Below are 23,728 nucleotides of genomic sequence, written 5' to 3' on the forward strand. Positions count from 1 at the left end.
CAATCTTCAACTTCCGGAACCATTCCGTATAGTTGGCGCCAGTCAACTTGTTTTGTTCGAGGATCGAGAATAATGGATTTCGCGAATTCATTGTATGAAATACTGAAAAGAAAAACAGACATATATCAATGATTGTTTAACAATTTACTAAGACATAAAATAGGCGAATTTAATTTTATGAATCTCACTCCCATTATTTTAACGATTTCACCACCCTCTAGTGAAAACGGGAAACTTTTTCCTTAGTGAGAACATGGAGTCCAATTGACAAACTTATGGTCCCGAATAATATCAGCCAACCATAATTCTCAAAAGGTAGAGCCCAATTGCTTCCAAAGCAACCCCCATGTGTTTACCTCATGTCCAATAAGGGCCCAATAATATGACGCCGTTTAAAGTGACATGTCAAGATGACCCATCAATATTAAGTTGTGATGGACGGTCGCCATGTGGATCCCCCAATAATATGAGCCGATCCCATGGGAGTTCCACCCAACTTACAACATTTGTCGATCCAATGTACAGCTTTCCGACGGACGGGCCCCCCCAATAATATGAGCCGGACCGTATCCGCGGGTAGCATCACATACATTGACCGTTGATGGAAGGTGGGAACATTTAAACAAATTTAAATTTCCTTTATTTATCTTGATATAAATTTTAAATCATATTTAAAATGAGGGATTTTTAATTATAAAAATATTTGTCTCATCATATTTAATTTATTGCATGCTTGCCGGATTCACGCAATTATGTCTAAACATGCATACAATCATAATATCAAATATTATATAGGATGATCGATTCCATTTCTAATTGACCCGTGGTTGCCAATCACGGGTCTTAGTCCAATCCTAGGTGATATGCAGTATGCAATGCAATCCTATTACATGTGCTTCCAATTTACATTTCTTCAGTCTTTATTGTCTGCTGGGCCCACCGTCTTCAAATCTTGATCTCCCACTAAATCTAATGTATTTACAATAAATAACAATGACAAGTAGGGGATACATTTTTAGGGGTGGGAACGGGCTATAAACCAAGCCCACTTTTATTACATATGACATTCATATCGGGCCATAAACCAGGCCCATTAATAAAACCAACAACAATAAAAACAAAATGTAAATTCCTAACATACACCTACAAAATTGGTCATGGCAATCGATCATCCTTATCCAATAACATTTAATTCAAAATTAATTTATTGGATAACATGCAGTGGCAATTCAAATTTAAACAAGATAAAATCATATTTTATATATAAAATCTCATTTCACATATAAAATCATATTTTATCTCTATATCAAATAAAATCATATTTTATCTATAAAATCCAATTTTACAAATAAAATCATATTTTACTCAATATATCATAAGATCATATCTTATCATCAATTGTACCAAAATAATTGATTTCAAAATTCAATTTACGGATAAAATATTAAAATTTTCCAAAAATTCAAATTTAAAATTTACGGACTCGAACAATTCGATCCGAAATCTCGTGAACCAATCAAAAACAATTTTTGATCGGACCAAAAATAAAATTTTAACATATTAAAATTAATTTTTAATAAAAATAATAATTTTTCCCGCGGGCCGCCCGGGACACTCCCGGGCCGGCCCGCACCCGGGGCGCGGGCCGGGGGAAGCCCGGCTGCCCCCTTAGGGCAGCAACAATTGCTGCCCTGGCGGCGCCTGGCGCCGCCGCTGGGCGGCGCCGTGCGTCGCCCTGGGCGGCGCTGTGCGCCGCCCTGGGCAGCGCCGAGCGCTGCCTTGCGCAGCGCCCAGCGCTGCCCTGGGCGGCGCCGTGCGCCCCCTTTGGGCGGCGACGGTCGCCGCCCTGGGCGGCGCTGTGCGCCCCCTTTGGGCGGCGCCGTGCGCCTCCCCCGGGGGCAGCGACCATCGCCGCCCCCTCCGGGCAGCGATCCAATCGCTGCCCGGGTTTTGCCCCGAAAAAAAAAAAATTTTATTTAAAAATATTTATTTTGTTTCAAAAAACCGAGACTCAAAAATTTTGTACAATTGATTAATTAAATCATTTGATCTGAGCAACCTGGCTCTGATACCACTGTTGGAAAAAACTGGCGGTCAGATCAATCACGATTGATACCCGGTGCAGCGGAAGTTTAAAATTTTTATCATGGAACAATTCCATGGTGTGGGTATCAACCATTCAACGATTAAATTATTGTGTGTGTAAAATTCAAATAACAATTAATTAAATTTTACCTTCAATCTCGAAGCGAGATTAATGGACACCAACAGAATTAATCTGCTCTTGTTGTCTCTCCCAGGAACCGATGAACTCCTTCAATCAGGTCCACGAATAGGGTTTAAATCCCTCTGATAGATTGCACTAGAAAATCTATCAGAAGTTTTCTGCGAAGAGATTAAACGAATCTGATTCGTTATTCCTGACTGCAATTAAAAATCACAGACCGGAAATTCTCTGACAGAGCAAGGAGGGGTGGCCGAATTGTGAGAGTGAAAGGGGCTAGGGTTTCGAAAATTCTGCTCTCAAAATAATGACCTGTTATGTCTAATTTCTGTACTGCAATAACTTATTTATAATGCAGGCCACTAACACCTTAGGGCCCATTAGTCATAAGCTAGGGCCCGACAAGCAAAGCCCGCTCGTTCAGAAATTAATATAAAATTCATCGTGACTCCTATTGATAAACCGATTTTACCAATGTGCACAGAAACCATTTCTGCACATTTTAAAGTCAAAATAAATTTTCCTGAATCCGAATTCAGTGGTTTCCTAAAATGTCCATCCCTATGTCATTTTAGGAAATCCTACTCCCTTACTCTTATTTAAGAAGTCCAACTCCTTAGTTCATTAAATTTAACTCTTTAAATTTAACTATCTCAACGGGGATTAAAACTCCATTACACTGTGTGACCCTCAATGGTTCAGGGATACAGCTAGCCGTGGGCTCACAACTCCTTGTGACTCGGAACAATAATTTCCGACTTGCCCAACGAATCATGGTAAAGCGCCTAGCAACATCGCCCCATGATTCCCTAGGTATCACTGATAGTGCCTACAAGAACCAGTAGATTTTGGTTAGCGTACAGTACGGTCCCTTCATCCATATATCCCGATCGAATCAACAACCATTGGTATATCGAGAGTTGCTCAAGATTCGATAACTATGCAATGCATCTTGAAGATCAAATTAGTGACATCGCATGTGCTACTAAGAAACCATTTCTTAAATCACATCAAGTACTCTGGCCAGAGATTTGTCACACTAATATCTCCTCAGATCGCATAGGATATCCACACTCGCAAGTATGTGGTGAATCCTTGACAACAATGCATTGACTCCTATATGTGTCGTAACTGTACCCAATCTCGACACCTGATGACCCCCATAGAGTCGGTAAACGAGTCAAAGCACAGCACTAGCATATAGAGTCTCCATGATGTTTCAAGTCGTAAGGACTAATGGTGTACAACCAAAACCGCGGACTTTATCCACTCGATAAGTGATAACCACTTGGAAAGTCCGGATAGGGTAGTTCGATTATTCATCCTATGAATATCCATTTGCATGCTTCGAACATCTCCATGTTCCCTACCAATGAAACGTGGTACTCCGCATCGCAAATGCTAGTCTCAAACTCGAGCGATCCTTATCCTTATTATCGGACGGCTCAATCGACTAGGAACGGTTTTTTAGAATATACAGTGACTATAAGATGTATTTCATGATAGACATCTCCATGTTCTACCACATCTTACATACACTATAGTATATTCAAGGTCTTTATCAAAACAACAATAGTATATCACAATATAACAATATGAAGTAATATAAAGTCATTGCCATAAAAGTGTAAATAATATTAAACAAAAGATTGTTTATACAAAGAGTCATCAAAGCCCATAGCCACACAGTTGGCTCACTGGGCACCCACTCTTACATAAAGTACTAAGAATGTCACAACATCCTTAACTACTTTCTTGTACACGCATGGTTCCTCCGGGTTCTTGATAAAACCAAAATCCTTTATTGTTTCATCAAATTTCTGGTTCCAACTTCTTGATGCTTGTTTTAGACCATAAATTGATCTCTGAAGCTTGCATACCTTATGCTCGCTTCCCATAGATGTGTACCCCTCAGGCTGCTTCATATAGATTTCTTCCTTAATGTCTCCATTAAGAAAAGCAGTCTTCACATCCATTTGCCATATCTCATAGTCATACCAAGCAGCTATGGCAATAAGGATTCTTATGGACTTGAACATTGCAACTGGTGAAAAGGTTTCATCATAGTCAACTCCTTGTATTTGAGTATAACCTTTCGCCACCAATCGCGCCTTGTAGGTCAATACCTTACCATCAGGCCCAAGCTTTCTCTTGTAGATCCTTTTACACCCTATTGGAACAATTCCATCGGGAGGATCTACTAAAGACCAAACTTGGTTTGTATGCATCGAATCTATTTCCGACTGCATAGCTTCAAGCCATAAATTTGAATCCGCATCAGAAATTGCTTCCTTGAAGTTTCTTGGATCACATCCAACATCGGGTTCATCTTGATCCCCTTCAAGAAGAAGACCATATCGAATAGGAGGTCTAGAAGTCCTCTCGGATCTTCTAGGTATAGGCGTGTCTATCAATGGTTCCTGAGGTGTAGGATTGTTATTTTGTATTTCGGGTTCTTCTCGAATTTCTTCGAGTTCCATCATCTCGCCTTTCTTATCCAATAAGAACTCCTTCTCCAAGAAGGTGGCATTCCTTGAAACAAACACCTTTGTTTCAGCAGGATAATAGAAATAATATCCGATTGAATTCTTCGGATACCCTACAAAATAACATAAGCTGGATCGACTATCCAACTTATCTCCCACTATCTGCTTCACATAAGCAGGACATCCCCAAATCCTCAAGTACGAATACTTAGCAGCTTTGCCATTCCATAACTCGTATGGTGTTTTGTCCACTGCTTTAGTGTGGACGTTGTTCAACAACAATACCTCCGTTTCAAGCGCATAGCCCCAAAACGAAGGTGGAAGCTCAGTGAAGCTCATCATGGATCGAACCATGTCCAAAAAAGTTCGATTACGACGCTCCGATACACCATTCAGCTGTGGTGTCATAGGAGGAGTCCACTGAGAGAGAATCACATTCTCTTTCAGATAGTCCAAAAACTCGGTACTTAAGTATTCTCCACCTCGATCCGATCGAAGTGCTTTAATACTTTTACCTAGCTTGTTTTCTACTTCAGCCTTGAATTCTTTGAACTTTTCAAACGCTTCAGACTTATATTTCATTAAATATAAATACCCATACCTAGAATAATCATCAGTAAAGGTAATGAAGTAGGTGTGGCCATATTGAGTACCAACTCTAAATGGACCACAAACATCTGTATGGATCAAATCCAACAGATTTTGACTACGCTCAGGTTTCCCTTAAAAGGAGATTTAGTCATTTTTCCTTTTAGGCAGGATTCACAAGTAGGTAGAGAGTTAATATCAGACATATCAAACATGCCCTCTCCCACTAGCTTGTTCATCCTCCTTGAGGAAATATGACCTAGCCTAGCGTGCCAAAGGTTTGTCGGGTTTTGGCTATCGATTTTCCTTTTGTTTGTTGTTGCCGGTTTATCAACATAATTTATTGGAACGTCTTTTAGTTTTAAGTTATATAGATCATTTTCAAGTTGTCCATTTCCAATCAAACATTCATTCTTGTAAATATTGCAAATCCCATTCACAAAATTGCAAGAATAACCATCTCTATCAAGCATAGAAACAGAAATAATGTTTTTAATCAAATCCGGAACAAATAAAACATCTCTCAAAAGTAACTTAAAACCGTTCTGCAAAATTAAATAAATATCTCCCACAGCTTTAGCTTCAACTCTGGAACCATTTCCGAGCCTCAGCTGGGTCTCACCCATTCTAAGCCTGCGACTTCTTGTCATCACCTGCAAATCATTGCAAATGTGAGATCCACATCCGGTATCCAATACCCAAGAAGTAGTATTAAGTGAAACATTTATTTCAATATAGAACATACCCTTCGCAGTTCGCAACTGCTCTAGATATTCCTTGCAGTTACGCTTCCAATGACCGGGCTTCTTGCAGTAATGGCAAACATCCTTGGATTTTTCCATGTTTGAAGCCTTTGTCTTGTACTTCTTCTCGGGTTCGATTTTCTTGGGTGGGGCAGAACGTTTCTTACCCTTTGTACTTGGCCCCTTCTTAGCAGAAGAAGAGGAGCCCACCAAGAAAGCCGGTTTATCCTTCTTTAATATGGATTCATATGTCACAAGCATATTGACCATCTCTTCAAGGGAGGCCTCTATCTTGTTCATATTGAAATTCACCACAAATCCGTCAAACAAAGAAGGAAGAGATAGAAGTAGTAAGTCCACGTTGAGTTCATGCTCCAACACCAAATCAAGGGTTACCAACTTCTGTATGAGCCAAATCACTCGTACCCCATGATCACGGACCGAAGTCCCTTCACGCATGCGACACGTCATTAACTCCTTTACAGTAGCGAACCTTTCAGCCCTCGATTGAGCCCCAAAAAGTTCCTTGAGTTGTACGTGAATGTCAGCAGCATTCACGGTGTCCTCAAATCGCCTCTGGAGTTCATCAGACATCGAGGCTTGCATATAGCATTTGGCCTTGATATCATGGTCCCACCATGTATCAAGTTTGGCTAACTCTTCCGGACTTATGTCAGCTGGTGCTTCCTTCGGAGGAGATTTTTCTAACACGTAGAGCATCTTCTCCGAAGTCAAGACAATCTTCAACTTACGGAACCATTCCGTATAGTTTGCGCCAGTCAATTTATTTTGTTCGAGGATCGAGAAAAGTGGATTACGCGAATTCATCTTTATGAAATACTGAAAAGAAACAGAAAAATATCAGTGATTGTTTAATTAATTTACTAAGACATAAAATAGGCGAAATTTATTTTATGAATCTCACTCCCACTATTTTAACGATTTCACTACCCTCTAGTGAAAACGGGAAACTGTTTTCCTTAGTGAGAACATGGAGTCCAATTGACAAACTATGGTCCCGAATAATATCAGTCAACCATAATTTTCAAAAGGTAGAGCCCAATTGCTTCCAAAGCAACCTCCACGTTTTTACCTCATGTCCAATAAGAGCCCAATAATATGACGCCGTTTATTGTGACATGTCAAGATGACCCATCAATATTAAGTTGTGATGGACGGTCGCCATGTGGATCCCCCAATAATATGAGCCGATCCCATGGGAGTTCCACCCAACTTACAACATGTGTCGATCCAATGTACAGCTTTCCGACGAACGGGCCCCCCAATAATATGAGCCGGACCGTATCCGCGTGTAGCATCTCATACATTGATCGTTGACGGAAGGTAGGAACATTTAAACAAATTTAAATTTCCTGTATTTATCTTGATATCAATTTTAAATCATATTTAAAATGAGGGATTTTAATTTTGAAAATTTGTCTCATCATTTTTAAAATTTTGTATGATTGCCGGATTCACACAATTTAGTCTAAAACATGCATACAACAATAATATCACATATTATATAGGATGATCGATTCCATTTCTAATCAACCCGTGCTTGCCAATCACGAGTCTTAGTCCAATCCTAGGTAATATGCAGTATACAATGCAATCCTATTACATTTTGCTTCCAATTTACATTTCTTCTGTCTTTATTGTCTGCTGGGCCCACCTCCATCTTCAAATCTTCATCTCCCACTAAATCTAATGTATTTACAATAAATAACAATGACAAGTAGGGGATACATTTTTAAGGGGTGGGAACGGGCCATAAACCAAGCCCACTTTTATTACATATGACAACTCATATTGGGCCATAAACCAGGCCCATTAATAATTCCAACAACAATAAAAACAAATGTAAATTCCTAACATACACCTACAAAATTGGTCATGGCAATCGATCATCCTTATCCAATAACATTTAATTCAAAATTAATTTATTGGATAACATGCAATGGAAATTTAAATTTAAAAGGATAAAATCATATTTCATATATAAAATCTTATTTTACATACAAAATCATATTTTATCTTTTTATCAAATAAAATCATATTTTATCTATAAAATCCAATTTTATACATAAAATCATATTTTACTCAATATATCCATAAGATCATATCTTATCATCAATTGTACCAAAAATAATTAATTTAAAAATTCAATTTAACGGATAAAATATTTAAATTTTCCAAAAATTCAAATTTATCCAAAAATCAATTTTAAAATTTTCGGACTCGAACAATTCGATCCGATGCCTCGTGGACCAATCAAAAACAATTTTCGATCGGACCAAAAATAGAATTTTAACATATTAAAATTTAATTTAAAATTAAAAAATTAATTTTTCCGCGGGCCGCCCGGGACATTCCCGGGCTGCCCGCGCCCCATAGGGCTCGGGCCGGGCAGCCCGGCTGCCCCTAGGGCAGCGCCGTGCGCCGCCCTCCGCAGCGCTCAGCGATCCAATCGCTGCCCGGGTTTTGCCCGAAAAAAAAATTTTATTTTTAAAATATTTATTTTGTTTCAAAAACCGAGGCTTAAAAAATTTTTGTACAATCGATTAATTTAATCGCTTGATCTAAGAAACCTGGCTCTGATACCACTGTTGGATAACGCGGCGATCAGATCAATCAGGATTGATACCCGGTGCAGCGGAAGTTTAAAAATTTTATATGGAACGATTCCATAATGGGTATCAAAACTTAACGATTAAATTGTGTGTGTAAAAATTAAATAACAATTATAAATTTTTACCTCCAATCTCAAAGCGAGATTATGGACACCAACAGATTGCTCTACTCTTGTTGTATATCCCTGGAACTGATGGACGAACTGTTCTTCAATCAGGTCCACGAACGGATAATTAATCCCTCTGATAGATTGCACTAGAAAATCTATCAGAAGTTTCTACGAAGAGAATTAACGAATTTGATCCGTTAAACCAGACTGTAATTCAAAATTCACAGACTGGATTTTACCGAGCAGAGGGGGAAGGGGGGCGGCCACTACTGAGAGAAAATAACTAGGTTTTCGAAAATTTGTGTCCTGTTGTTTGTAATTTCTGTACTGTAATAACTTATTTATAATGTAGGCCGCTAACAGCTTAGGGCCCATTAGTCATAAGTTCAAGCCCGACAAGCAAAGCCCGCATGTTCAGAAATTAATATAAAATTCATCATGACTCCGATTGATAAACCGATTTCACCAATGTGCACAGAAACCATTTTTGCACCTTTTAAAGTCAAGATAAATTTTTCTGAATCCGAATTCGATGGTTTCCAAAATGCCCATCCCTATGTCATTTTAGGAAATCTTACTCCTCTACTCATAATTAAGAAGTCCAACTTCTTTGTTCATTAAATTTAACTCTTTAAATTTAACTATCTCAACGGGGATTAAAAATCCATTACTCTGTGTGACCCTCAATGGTTCAGGGATACAGCTAGCCGTGGGCTTACAACTCCTTGTGACTCGGAACAACAATTTCCGACTTGCCCATCGAATCATGGTAAGAGCGCCTAGCAACATCGCCCCATGATTCCCTAGGTATCACTGATAGTGCCTGCAAGAACCAATAGATTTTGGTTAGCGTACAGTACGGTCCCTTCATCCATATATCCCGATCGAATCAACAACCATTGGTATATCGAGAGTCGTTCGAGATTCGATAACTATGCAATACATCTTGAAGATCAAATAGTGACATCGCATGTGCTACTAAGAAACCATTTCTTAAAACACATCATGTACTTTGGCCAGAGATTCGTCACACTAATATCTCCTCAGATCGCATAGGATATCCACACTCGCAAGTATGTGGTGAATCCTTGACAACAAAGCATCGACTCCTATATGTGTTGTAACTGTACCCAATCCCGACACCTGATGACCCCAATAGAGTCGGTAAATGAGTCAAAGAACAGTACTAGCATATAGAGTCTCAATGATGTTTCAAGTAGTAAGGACTAATGGTGTACAACCAAAACCGCGGACTTTATCCACTCGATAAGTGATAACCACTTGGAATGTCCGGATAGGGTAGTTCGATCATTCATCATATGAATATCCATTTGCATGCTTCGAACATCTCTATGTTCCTTACCAATGAAACGTGGTACTCTGCATCGCAAATTCTAGTCTCAAACTCGAGCGATCCTTATCCTTATTATCGGACGGCTCAATCGACTAGGAACAGTTTAGAATATACAGTGACTATAAGATGTGTTTCATGATAGACATCCCCATGTTCTACCACATCTTACATACACTATAGTATATTCAAGGTCTTTATCAAAACAACAATAGTATATCAAAATATAACAATATGAAGAAAGATAAAGTCATTGCCATTAATAAAAGTGTATATTATATTAAACAAAAGATTGTTTATACAAAGAGTCATCAAAGCCCTTAGCCACAAGTTGGCTCACCGGGCACCTACTCTTTCAAGAAATGCCGATCTCCGTTGTTTTGGGATGATTTATCTGAGTCACTAGATTTGGGGCCGGATATGCTTCGAGTTATGGCAGAACAGGTTAAGGTCATTCAGATCAGAATGAAGACAGCTCAAGATAGACAAGCAAAGTATGCGAATGTCAGACGTCGACCTCTGAGTTTTGAGCAGGGAGACCGTGTATTCCTTAAGATTTCTCCGTTCAGAGGCACCGTCAGATTCGATAAGAGAGGAAAGTTATCTCCGAGATTCATCGGTCCGTACGAGATTCTCGAGAAGATAGGCGATCTTGCCTACAGACTTGTACTTCCTCCGTCTTTATCTGGTATTCACGACGTTTTTCACGTCTCTATGCTGCGAAAGTATCATCCAGATCCTTCTCATATCCTTCAGCCTGACGAAGCCGAGTTAGACGAGACTCTGAGCTATTTTGAGCGACCGATTCAGATCCTTGATCGGAAAGAAAAGCAACTCAGGACCAAGTTGATTCCGTTAGTGAAGGTGCAGTGGAGCCATCACGGTGTTGAGGAAGCGACTTGGGAGACAGAGTCTGACATGAGACAGCATTTTCCAGAGCTATTCGGATGACGTGAGTTCTTCTTTCTGTCTTTAGTTCTTTATTCTATCTTTGAGTTGTGGTTCTCGTTGATTTCGAGGACGAAATCTCTTCTTAGTGGGGGAGAATTGTGACGCCCCATTTTTATCTTAAATGAGTTTATTTGAGTTAATCGGAGATTGCAGAGTTCACAAGCCGACTTGATTTTGATCAGGGTCCTTTTTGCAAATTTTGGAAATTTCAGGGACTAAAATGCAAATTTTGAGTTTAATATATTATCTACACTTGGAAAAGACTTGACTTAGTCTTCACTTCTCCTCCTTCTTCCTCTCCATCGATTCCTTCCATTAAAGCTTGAGGAAACGCTTCTTTAAGCTTTCCAAATCCAGTCCGAGCTCGATCCGTCCGTTGGAATTTATTTCTGAAGGCAGATTATCGATCACAGCAGTGAGAGCTCTGTTATATCGTAAGTTTTTCTACGATCGGATACATTCTAGTTTTGGATGTTGTTAGAATCGTTCTAGATTCGAGTATGTTGTTCTCTACAGAGTTCTGATCGTTTATTATCTGTCAGTTTTGAAATAGAGCGACGTTCGGATTTGTTATGATTTTTGGAAGCCATTTTTGAAAATCATGGTTTTGAGATTTGTTGGGTTTGTCTTGTTGTTGTTGTATTAGCATTGAATTGAGTTGTTATCAGTATTGAAATGCTGTCTGCGTTGCCGGTTTGTTCAGTTATAGCCGTTATGCCGTCGGTTTGAGTTTTTGGAGATTTTGAACCGTTTTTGAGTTTGAACTTGGCTTGTAAGTTGATCGTGGTTATTGATCAATCATCTCTTATATCTGAACAGATTCGTTTGGAGTTGTCAAGCCCAGAGTTAGCAGCTGTTTGATCGTTTCAGAGAATTGGACAAAGAACGGTATAAAGATTTTTCCTTGAATCGTTGCCTTGTTGTTGTTAGATTGTGTAGTTGTTTATACAATCTCTTTTGTAGCTTATCCAGAGTTGAAGCTACTGCATTGAAAGGTAAAAGCAGTCATCGTAGCGGGATAGCATACTCGGGACTGTGGTTCTCGAGTTTTCCCTTTTGAAATCACATACTTGCATCTACACTTGTCCTAGCATGAGGAACTTGTGTATTGTTTGATTGTATTGGGTTTTGTTAAAAGGATTATGTTTTATGTTTTTGTTATGCATTCATCTTGAGCCAATCTTGTTTCAGCGGGCAGAACCGCCCTTTTTGTTTAGACGTTTGGGAACTATGATTGAGTGGCCCAGGTCGTAGTCGTTTCGTCTGGTGCTAGCATACTCATTATAGTTGCCCAAAGTCTAGAGGAGTGAGATACGTGGCACCACCTCGATTGGGAGAGTCGGTGAGTTGTTACGTGATCTTATCCTCGGGATCCCAAAGGCACAGCAGCAATCCCTCGTTATCAGATTTGATATCCCTGTTTAAAGACATGCATTTCATTACGATGTTATTGATTTCGTTATTGTATTGAAAGCATGTTCGTTACTTGTATTACTTGTTATGTTGCTTTTACTGGGAATGTCGTTCTCACCGATTATCCGGCTGTTGCTTTGTTTTGTATGTGTACTTGGCAACAGGTGGGGCACGAACAATTCAGAAGAGGCATGGTTAGCTTCGAGGGCAAGTAGTAGAAGTGAGACTCGGTTTAGAAGTCGAAGTAGCATGTTTATCTAGTTTAAGATTGAAGCATGTTGATATGTTTTGTTATTCGAATTAGTTTGTATTCGGATTGTAATCTGAAATCGAAGTATGTTGTTGTTGTATTGATTTAGACTTCTGGTTGTTTTTAGGCCTTCTGAAAGCATGACTTGTTATGGCATGTTTTCCTACACCCTGTTATTGCATATGTATTTGAAGGCATGTCGGACCAAGCGCGGAATCCTTTCTTTATTTTCTGCAGCCTGAGCATTTTCTGCCCAGGCCTTCCGCGCGCGGGCGAGGCATTCCTCGCGCACGCGCGAGGCCTCCGTTGGGCCTCTGAATTGTTTGCCCGCGCGCGCGCGAGCTTGGTACCTCGCGCGGGCGCGAGCCTTTGGTTGGTCTCGGTTGTTGAAGCCCGCGCATGCGCGAGCTTGGTTCCTCGCGCGGGCGCGCGGCGTTTAAAAAAAAAAAAAAACTTTGAATTGTTTTACTCTTGGATTCTTGTTCGCTTAATTGTTGTTTAATCCAAGATTAGTGGTTTAGAATCGAGGTCTCACATCAGTTCTACTCTCGGTGCTTCTGTTGCTTGTGGCACTGTCAGTGCTTCACTGCCTATTCTGGCAATGGAACTGTGCCAGTCTGTGTAGTCTCTCTGGTTTTCGAGGCATATCTGATAATTAAACAGATTAGTGAATAATTCAACAATATATCTCAGACCACAGTTCTGTTTCAATCTTCCTCTGATTAGCACAATTATGCCTTTTCAAGAGATCGAGTTTGATCAAGAATCTATGCTGATTCATTCTCAATAGCACATATTTCCAAACACTTCTGGTATAAAGGCATGTAATTCGTAAAGCAATAAATAAATTCAAATCATAATCATGCTTTAAAAATACATTAATCAATCAAAAGAACTCGATCTACCTCGCTCATTCTAGTTCAGTCCAAGAACTTACGCTCTGATACCACCTGTTGTGGGACCTCGTGTTGCTAATCTCAATTTAGGGCAATAAATAGAAGCTTAAATAAATAAATCAAGATCATTCAAGCAACTAACTTTTTTAAAAAACTATGCACCTCGCTCGATCGGTCAAAAGTAATCGATCAAGCGGGCAGAAAATTCCATTTCTTGGGTTTGAGCAACAATAATAGGCCTCGCTCGATCGGTCAAACATTATCGATCGAGCGAGCATACTCTACTCGAAAATCTGCAGAATTCTGTTGCTGTCAAAAGTTGCTCAAATCATGTTTTCACAACCTATAACAATTCCAAAGCATGCTAACTCAATACCAAAAGCATGTATATACATATGATTCAAGTTCAAGTACAAGATTCTAGCTTTCTTACATCATCTACTAGTTCAAAGTCTAGCTAAAAGCATAAATACAAAACATGTCCAAAGTGCATCTCAAAACAACTAAAACATGCCAAAAGTATTCTATCATGCTTGCAAGGCTTCTAACTACATCATTCAGCTACAACAACCAGATTCCACACTTCTAGACTCTCTCTCGAGCTACCCACGTCGATTCTGGCCAGCTCCTGCCCCATCTGTTTTCATGCACACATACGAAACAAGACAACAGTCGGAAACATCCGGTGAGAATATAATTCTCTGTATAATAAACATATACATGCGTTAAATATAAAATCATATCGACTCAAAACATTTCAATTCAAGAATAGAGTAATATAACGCATAAATAAAGAATTGATTCCTATCAAACTTTGCCATCAAGATTCGTATACGATCTGGACATGGATATTCATCTATCGTCGTCCCATCGGACTAGAAAATAAGTCGCATCAGACCTTGGCATAAGAATCAGTTCATATCTCATATCATATCATATCAAATAAAGATCCACTACTTGAAATGGATCGACAACATCAATAATAAACAATAAAGCAAGTATGTGGTTTATCGGGATAACTCGAGAAGCTTCATTCTCGAGTTTCAAGTCCCTGACTCTCGATGTTGTCTTATACCTTCTCGTTTCTTCTCGGATTGTAGACGCTTCAAATTTCAAACAATTCTTCCTCAGTTCGAATTCAAGGTTCTCGAGTCGCTCAATATCTTGTCAAAGCTGAAATTGAAGTATTCATAAAAAATATATATCAGCAAGACATTCAATCACGTTCAGCTCAATAAATCAATATTCAAACTTGAACAATTCGTGAACCGGCGGCGTAACAACTGAAAATCGTTAACCAAAACAATATCAAATCCAAACCCACAACTCAATACGCTACATAACAGCACAAATATATCATCAACCATCAATATCACACGTCCAAACCCAAATTTGAAAAGATAGGATTTTTGAAAATGCTTCAATAAAGCATATCAAATTTAAACGACGTTCTTTCTTCGATCCGTCTTCGAATAACCAAACGATGCTAGCTCATAACCGCATATAATCAATAAGAATAAAATTTCATCATATCTTCAAAAATTAAATGATGATAGAACTTAAGAAAATATATACCAGAACAAAGATCTCAGCGCCGTGATCACATATATATAAGTGATTCTGAATTCTGACGGCCGGATATCGAAGAATCGGAGCTTTTAAAAGATGAAAATGGTGTGAAGGTTGTCTCGGTTCTTCTTCCTCTCTTCTTACTATGCTTACACGTTGAAATGATTATAATAAGCAAGTGGAAGAAGATATATATAAGCATAGTGCAGTTTAGTCCCTGATAAGTTTAGTGATCTGCAATTCAGTCCTCGACAAATCTTTTAATTCAATTTCAATATATTCTCAAATTAAATAATCTTTGATCATCATTAAATAATTTTGGGGCTTTACAGACACCAACATGAATCTCAGACTGGTTCAGTTTTGACTTTTCTTCATCGAATTCTGACAATCGAATCAAATCTCTGAACGATTTTGATCTTCTCAATCAATTCTGATTCGGCTCGTAAGCAAAGTTCTGATAGACCTCCTATCTGCTTTGAATTCTAAACCGGAAGTGCCATATTCATCAATCAAGGAGAATGTCGATAGTATATAAAATAAAAACATATCTTTCGGCTCAGAGCATCAGCTGCTGCATACAATCTCTCCAGATAGAATGGATTTCCAATCGGAAATTCCTTGGTACATCTAATCATCTTCTCTTTCTCATACCCAGTCTGTACGGTGAAACCAGTACTACAGCTTCCAAGATCAGGAAGATTACGGAAATCTCCTCATAAGAAAATAGATACCAGATCTTCTAATCAATAAGATGGCTACGAGCTCAAAATTCAGAATCAGACATTGCGTCTCGAGCATCTTTAGCTGTTTCGATGCTCATGTTATAAGTAACTCTTATGGACACTAATATACCTCAAATCTCAATAAGAAAAAGTGCAAGCACCGTAAGGTCATCAATACAGAAGAAGTGAAAGAATAATGAAGCGCTGATCAATCTCTTCTTCAATAAATTAGAACTGATCTCATAAGATTAAGTCCAGACAGAAGAACATATTCTGCTGAGTAATTTGCTTCACAACAATAATAATTCCCTCGATAAATCAGGGATAGAACTCGAACATCTTCTATCTAATGTAAGGATGTCATTCTAGATCAATTCATATCAGTCTGATCTTGAGGTGATGAACATAAATTCCACCTCCAGATAATATGATTGAGTAAGGACAACTCGATTCAATCAGAATTCAGACGTCGATAGGATATCATATGACCGCTCAGCATGCAATTCTGCAAACAACTCTCCAAGAATCTGAAAGTTCAGTTGTGACGGCTAAAATCCAATCTACTAAATCGTATGGATTAAATTAAATAAATATTAGGATTATTATTTTTATGTTTAATTGGTTTAAATTCTTTATTTGAATTATGTGCTAATAAAATATTTTACTATTTATTCAAATGATTTTTATTGCACTAACTATTTAATTAATAGTTTTAATTGTTTAAGTTTAATTGTCTAATTGATTTTATAGTGCAATTCAAATTTGTTTTAAACATTTTAAAGGTTTAAGGTTGCATATTTAAATGATTTTAATTTTTAATTGTTTAGTTTATTCTCTTAAATGATTTTAATGGTTCAGAACTGTTTAGCTTATTTGGTTCAATATTTTCGAGTGTCCAACTTATTTATTTTAAATAACTTAAGTTTAGCGATTAGTTATTTTAAATCATTTTAAATGTCTAGCTTATTTATATAAATCCTTTTTATTTGTCCAAATCATTTTAAAGGTTTTGGACTTGCTATTCAAGTCTTTCTTTTTATTTGTCCAAATAATTTTAAAGGTTTTTATTTCTGCTTGGGTATTTATTTAATTTGTTTTTAAACGTTTGTCTAGTTTGTTTAAATTATTTTAAATCGCTCTGTTCGGTATTTAAATATTTTACTTGTTATCGTGACATTAGAATATTTAAAGTGTTTAATTCCTGGATTTTCAAGCTTGTACTTTTATTTAGTGCGATTAAATTGTAGTCCTAATTGCTAGTTTTGATTTAGCACTTTTTAAAGTGTGTTTCACTTTTTCATGAAATTTTCAACATTTACATTCTTTTTCGAGTGTTACCTAATCTAGCACTTGGACTCAAGATTTAATCTTAGCCACAAAAAACTCACACCACACACTAAACACTCACAACACATGCACACACACACTCAAACACACACAAGCGCCGACTTCCTGTTCTTCAAAGAAACCTGCGCAATCCATTGTTTCTTCTTCATTTGAGCTCTTTAATCTCCATTTATTCTCCGTCAAGTTGTTCCTAGGTAGTTGGTTGAGGTTCTTGAGCTCATTTATAGCTTGATTTTTTTAGCTCAATCGAGCAACACCATTTCCCAAGTGATCGGCCGCAGCGAGCTTCGATATTTTTCGATTTTGTTTTTTTTTATTCTAGCATAGGCAAGGATATGATCCCTTCTTTTCTTTTCACCATGTAGATTATAACATCTTGTGCTTGAATTTCTTGAAATTTCGAAAATGTATATACATAAATGTGCTCTGTTTTGTTCAAAATTTCTGTGTAGAATTTTTGGTGCATTCATGCTTGTGGTTTCGAGAATTTAGTCTTTGATTGTGAGGAATGAATGATGTTTTGCATTTATAAGATGTGGTCATGATAGGTTCGATAAGAATTCGGAAATTTCAGTTTTGGTGTTCCTAACATTTGGTTCGAGATTATGGTGTTCTTCGTGTTCTTCAAAATCACTTCAAAAATTTACATGGCATTGGTATGTTCAATGATGCCATTTATATATCTGAAAATTTCAGATTTTTGTGTGCCTTGTGATGTTTGAATTTTTCAGAAGTTTGGTTATAGCATTTGGTTCAAAATTTCCAGAATTTGTTACCTTGGCTCGTGTGTTCAAATTTTTAGATTTTATGCATAAATTGGTTCAAAAACTTGGTGTTTCATTGTGTTGATTTGGATGGTGAATTAGGGACCTACCATGGGTGATATGTAGTTCACATGGTAGGGTTAGGATTGCTTGAAGTTGGCTAGAAGGTTTGGTTTGAGGGACGTTAGAATTGGAAAGGAAATGGGCTCGGTTTTGATGATTGATTGGGGGCTGTTGTTGAGCTGTTTAATGCATGAGAAGGGGCCGGTCATGGGGTGGGAGTGAGTCTAAGCATTTGGTCATGGTCCTAGCTTATTGGTTTGGAAGAAGGGAGTCAAATAGCTAAAGTTTTGATTGAATATAGAACTAAGACATGTGCAGAATTATAGCAAAGACGTGCTTGCTATCCGGAAACTAGTTTTAAAACAGGGGTTAAACTCGGGTTTTGGTTAAGGGCTCGGGTCTGGAATTAGTCTAAGATGTTAGGATTATTTTGGTTCAAGCGGGAATCAATTCGATTAAGTTTGCATTGAGTTTTAGATTTTTAATTTATAAGGTGCATAATTAATATTTAAGCTAAGGGGATGTTGCCCGGAATTTGTTTTTTTTTTGTTAAATGATCGCTAAGGAAATAAATCCCGAGTATGATTTTTCTACTTAGTTTTAAGTGTCTTGGAGTCGTGGTTTCAAGAGAAATCCCATTTGATTAAGAATCAAGCAAGCTATAATTTTACGGGCAAACAACTCGAATTTTATCTTAAGTGCAAATTATGGGTTAAATTTTCATCATTTGGTTTGGTTCCTAAATCACCATCCCGGTCATTCTTGTGTGAGTCATATGCATGATTATCGATCAACATTTACATGTACATCATATTTGCATATGAATGCTAAGTCTCATATTTATGAATGAAAGAAAGTATTTTACGAACGAAGTGAGATGATTGTGACTACAGTAAATTTCATGTGTTTGGACGGGCTGGGAGACATCTTAGCTTCCCTTACCAAAGTTCATGTGTATAGATGAGTTAGGAGAAATCTTGGATTCCCATATCAACCATAGGGCAAGACGGGTTTGATGTTATACTGACTTCCTTGCGGCATAGTGCACTACAGCCATGATCATGATCGAAACCCACATAGTCACAATCCAAGGATCTAATTTCACAGTTTCAGTTCAAGTCATTTATATACATGTTCAGTACAGTATATTCAGTTTCATTGTTTCATGTTTGACTTAGCCATGCATATGTTACATTCATATTCACGTCATTTATTCAGAAATTATTTATTTATGTTTAAGGGCACAAAAGTATTTTATTACAAGTTATTTTTAATCTGCCTGTGCTTGTATTTATGTAGTACTCGTTATCCTCCCCCATATACTTGCTGAGTCTTTTAGGCTCACTATACTTCTTGTTTTCAGGTGAGAAGTATACTGAGGGGCAGGACTATCGAGTGGATTTCGATGCGAGCACGACACATCCCTCCGACCTATGCCAATCTTCCGCAATAGTAGTTCAATTTTTAATGCTTTAAAGTCTCTTAGCTTGTTAGTTGGATCAATGTAATGAAAAGACTCATATAATTGGCATGTACATATCAGATTTTTTCGATTTATGGATGTTTGAAAGTCGTAAATCTTTCTTGGGTTTTCGTTCTTTCTTTTCTTGATCTAGTTTATTTAGTATCGTCGGTTGGTTTATTTTTTTAAAAAAAAATTGTTGTCTGTGTCAGGTGGGTTGTCATTTAAATAATTAGGTCATGCCGAAAATTTTTGAAAATCCGTATTTTTATTTAGTTATTAATTATAAGAAATTTAAAGGTCTTTACATCAGTACAACTCTTCGAAAGGATAAGAATTCATCAATAAGAATAATCACAAATCCATCTAAATATATATGGAAGATTCGGCTCCTAAAATTCAAGCCACTGCAGGAGCATTGGCAAGTCACACGGAAAGACAAAAATTCAAGCGACCATTCCTCGTTATGAGTCCGGTCTTAGGAAGATGATATTTGGATCTCAATTCCAAGCTGAAGTCAATCTGACGAATCGGAATCAAACCAACCTTTGGCCATCCCCTTAAGTTGGTACACTACTAACCGAATTCGACGTTCATCGGTGTAGTCAAGAGAATCAAACAACTGATCGATTTCTTTTATCCAATTCTTGCACTCCACAGTATTCTCATTATCTTCAGATTCGGTGGGTTAAACGACTGAAATCTCATCAAAAGTGCTTCCATCGGTGTCGGAGTGACATTCATTCTTTCAGTTGCAGAACAAAACTGTTCGTTTGGGGTTCACTCTTCTGAATATTTCCTATTCAAAAATTCATCGAGGAAACATATCTCAATTTCAAGAGAATTAGGGCACAAATATCTCATTCTCAATCATCTCGTGTCCCTAATCTCCATTCAAAGAATTTCATTCCATCTCAGGAATAATCAAGTTTGCAATTATAATATATCATGATTTATAATTTAAATCACATAATCATGTAATTCAAATAATTCATGGAATAATAAAGCAAGCTCACATGACATTTAAATAATCAATTAAATAACTCAATCACATGCGAGAATTCAGATCATGCGGACTCGATCTATTCCGCTCACTCTAATACAATCCAAGATCTTTTCGCTTCGATACCATTTAATGTGAGACCTCGGTTCTAATCATCTAATCTCGAATACTTAAAACAATAAGCTAAGATAAACCAATAGATAAGTCAATTAAAAAAATTTATTTTTCAAAGAAAAAGGGGTTACCGATCGAGCGGGCAAAACTCTGCCCGAAACTCCAGGGCCTTCTTGCTCGATCGACAAAAAGTTACCGATCGAGCGAGAAAAGTTCTGTCTCACTTAAAGGGGCTCCTCGCTTGATCGGTAACTTTCTGCCGATCGAGCGGACCCTGCTCTGAACAAAATAATCAGAAGTTGCTCTCATGCTCATCTTCTCCTACTCAATCTAGTCAAAACCAAATAAGGTCTTAATTCATGCAACAACAACATGTAGACAACAATATTCGAATTATCGATACAACGAGTTCCAACCCAAGATGAGTTCTAACATGCTTCAAGTACAACAAAAGTTTGACATGCTTCAAAGAATAAACTAGATTGACATGCTTTTCAACTTCTAAACCAAAGTACCACTCCTATCCCTCGATCTCGATGCTAACCAAGTCTCCTCTGACTCGATCCTGCCCCACCTATTGCCAAGTACACATACAAAACAAAGAAACAGTCGGATGACTCTGGTGAGAATGATACTCTCAGTAAAAGCAACATAACATGGAATAACAAGTAATATCTCAATAACATGATATAAAGACAAAATATTCAATGATAATACGAATGAAATGCATGTATTTAAAACCGGGATATCAACTCTGATAATCAAGGAATTTCTGTTATTCTTTTGGGATCCCGAGGATGAGATCACGTAACAACTCACTGACTCTCCCGATCGAGGTGGCGTCCCGTATCTCCATCCTCTAGAATTTGGTGCGATTACAAGGAATATGCTGACACTAGGTGAACCTCTACACCCAGGCCACTCGAATATAGCCCCCAAATCGTCTAAAATAAAAGAGCCGTTCTGCCCGCTGAAATCAAAGATTTAGGCTCAAGATGAATTCATATAGAAACGAAATGCATTAAAACATAATTCAATTAATAACAAGAGTTCAATCAACAAAATACAAGTTCCCACTCTAGAACAAGTATTGATGCAAGTATGTGATTAAGGGAAAACTCAAGAACAATCTGTCTTGAGTGTTCTATCTTGCTTAAACGATGTCTGCTTGTACCTTTTTGATTCAAAAGCTCCAACTCTAGATAAGCTACAATAAGAGATTATATCAAAATCTATTCAACCAATAATTCAAACGATAAAGGTAAAAATCATTACCGCTCTTCGACTAACTCTTCGACGATTCGAATCCTGCTAACTCTGGGCTCAACAATCTTCAAACCAATCTGAACGAAGATATAAGCAATCCAATATCAATCCATTCAATAAAAAACCATTCAAAAACTTAATTCCAACTTTTAAAATCCAAAAATTCAAACCGGCGGCATAACGGCTATAATCTGATCAATCGAAAACCACAAACATCAATTTAACAATCCAAAACAACTCCCAAAATCAATAATCCAACTAAAACAACACAATTCCAACAAATCTAGAAACCCAAATTTTCGTATATACTTCCAAAAATTATAACAAATCCGAACGACGTTCTTTTTCCGATCCAACTTCAATTATACGATCTATCTTAGCTCAAGAACAACATAACCGAATTTAAACAAATTTTGACAACATCCCAAAATAAAAGTATATTGGATTGAAGAAAAACTTAGGGTAGAATGGAGCTCTCTCAGCCGTGATCACGAATCTACCTTCAGATTGAATTTCTATCAGACGGATCGAGCACGAGAAGAAATCAGAAAGCTTGTAGATGGCGTTTTAATGGAGGATCGGCCAAGGAAGAAAGAGAGGAAATAGTGACTCACGTTCAAAATCCCTTTATAATCACAAGACTTGGTCAAAATCTCCACATTTGCACTTTGGTCCCTAAATTCTTCAAAAGTTGCAATTCAGTCCCTTATCAAAAACCAATTAAATCCTAGAATTTCATAATCTCTGATTATCCATCTTAATCTCCTAAAATCTCGATTAGGCTAATTTTGGGGTGTTACATCAACTAAACCAATTAGATCAAGTAAATCATATAAGATCAAGCAAGAACAACTAAACATGCATGTATGTGATTTAATAAACTCGAAAACCAACACGTTCTCGAGTTATTATACCTGTCGAGGATAATGTCGAATCATAACTTTTTCTTGATTCAAATCTCTGAAACTCTAGCAACTCTAGATCAAACACAAGTTGTCCAAATTCTGCACTTCAATCAAAATCTGCTCATATTTCTCTTGCTAATCCAATGTCTAGTTGCTCCCAACTTGGATACAACTTCAAGTAATTCGTACTCATAAACTTCACTTAGATATTTTCCAACTCAAGTCTGAAATGAAGTGTTTACAACTCAAGTATTATCATTCAATATCATCTAAATCTCACAAATTCTTAACAACTTCAAGACTTGATAAAAGCACCGGAATTCAACCGAAGACATACCGATTTTGAAACCGTAAATCTTACCAAATCTGAACTTGATTCACAAAACATTATTACAAAATTCTATGAATAATATAATCTTCATTCCATCAAGAATATTTTGAAACCAACACATACATTTTTCAGAAATTCAACAAATGACAACCGACGGCGTAAGGGCTTGAATTCAATAATTCCAAAAGCATTAACAATATCTTATCAATCATTTAAACAGTCCATATTTTCATAATTTCAAAAATTATACAAAAAATCAAAAACATGTTCAAACGAAGATCTTTTCTCGATCCGACTAAGATATGTTATCGTAGTATATACTAGAACACATTTATACAATAAAATCTTAATTCTAACAACATCTCAAAATTAAAACATGGTATAATTTAGCAAAGCTTACGTCAAAGTGTAGCACTCAAAGCCGTGATCGCAAATATACAATCAATTTGAAATTCTACCGGCCGAATGAATTTCTGTAAAAAAATGAAATGAACGAAAAATAGCTTGAAAGCTTTCTTATCTATCCTCTGCATC

The sequence above is a fragment of the Henckelia pumila genome, chromosome 2 (assembly GCF_033568475.1).
Source record: "Henckelia pumila isolate YLH828 chromosome 2, ASM3356847v2, whole genome shotgun sequence".
Classification (NCBI taxonomy): domain Eukaryota; kingdom Viridiplantae; phylum Streptophyta; class Magnoliopsida; order Lamiales; family Gesneriaceae; genus Henckelia; species Henckelia pumila.